Below are 1,283 nucleotides of genomic sequence, written 5' to 3' on the forward strand. Positions count from 1 at the left end.
AAAAAAAAAAAAAAAAAAAAAAAAATCGGGCTGTGAAAACTCAAAGACCTTTTGGGAAGGTGAACACACACAAAGCCCAAACGGAAATCTTACAAAAACCAGAGGGGTAAGAAGTCCCACCCAGTCAGGCACCCCCCACCAGGCCTGCTGCCTGGTTAAGAAGGCTGGGATGCCTGCGCCTGGATACCAGAGATGGGATAGACAGCCACTCCCTTTTCACCACCACCCCCGAGTGTCCGAGGGCCTGGGGCGTCTGCCTGGACCCTGGACCCTGGCCCGGGCTCTGTACCTCCGAGCTGGAGACCCCCTACTCAGCTCCCAGCTGACTTTGGAGTGAGCAGCATTTGGGTTCCCAGCGTGGATTTGCGGCTTCCAGGGAGCGGGGGGTCGGTCGCGGAGCCCAAGCGTCCCAAGGGGGCCCTGGCTTAGTGTGGAGATGGGATGGGGGGAAGCGGGAAATTGTGTGGAAGGAGGGTGCACGGTCCCAGGAGGAGAGAGCGCAGCGCCCAGGTGCGCCCTGCCTGAACGCAGCCCAGCGCCCCTGCGCGCCCCTTCGGTCCCTAATCTGAGGGTCGGGATCATGCGCGGGTGGAACGGAGTTGGGGGGCTCTGGCAGGGCGGACGCGTGGCCTCTGTTCTTGACCTTTTTATTCCAAGGGGACAGCTGGGGTTTGTATTGGGGCGCGTGTTTGGCGAAGGGCTGCAGGTACCACCCGTCTGGCCGCAGCCTCTGCTGGCTGAGGGTGCAAAGGCTTGGGGGTGGGGTGGCGGTGGGGAGTGGCAGGTATAAAAGTCTAAATTATAAATGAGCAACTTAGAAATGGACCCCTGAGCGCTGGTCGCCAGGAGCTCTCCAGCTCTCCATGGCCCAGGCTGGAAGGAGACAGGTCCACATCCCTCCGCGGTTCTCTTCTTCTGGGTACCTGGCCTTGAGGTGGGAGAAGGAGCCCACTTCTTCTATCGTCTCTTGCTGACGGCAGGACCCAGTGAAATTAGGCCGTTAGAGGCCGCAGGCCTGCCTGGCTTTGTGCACCAGAGCTTTGGGGACCTGGTGTCGCCGGGAGAGGCTTGGGGACCTGGTGTCCTGAGGAGAGGCTTGGAGACCTGGTGATCCGGGAGAGCTTTGGGGACCTGGCGTCCCGGGAGAGGCTTGGGGACCCGGTGGCCTTGGAGAGGCTTGGAGACCTGGTGATCAGGGAGAGCCTTGGGGACCTGGTGTCCCGGGAGAGCCTTGGGGACCTGGTGTCCCGGGAGAGGCTTGGAGACCTGGTGTCCCGGGAGAG

At 61.4% G+C, this 1,283-nt stretch overlaps 1 protein-coding gene across 1 annotated transcript in view; it reads left to right on the forward strand.

Moving 5' to 3' along the window:
• LOC105513131 (short stature homeobox protein-like) overlaps nt 1–1,283 on the forward strand; it is a 5,709-nt gene that overhangs the window by 2,419 nt on the left and 2,007 nt on the right. The gene's annotated exons all lie outside the window — the stretch shown is intronic.

Source organism: Colobus angolensis, unplaced genomic scaffold, assembly GCF_000951035.1.
Source record: "Colobus angolensis palliatus isolate OR3802 unplaced genomic scaffold, Cang.pa_1.0 Scaffold223, whole genome shotgun sequence".
Lineage (NCBI taxonomy): Eukaryota > Metazoa > Chordata > Mammalia > Primates > Cercopithecidae > Colobus > Colobus angolensis.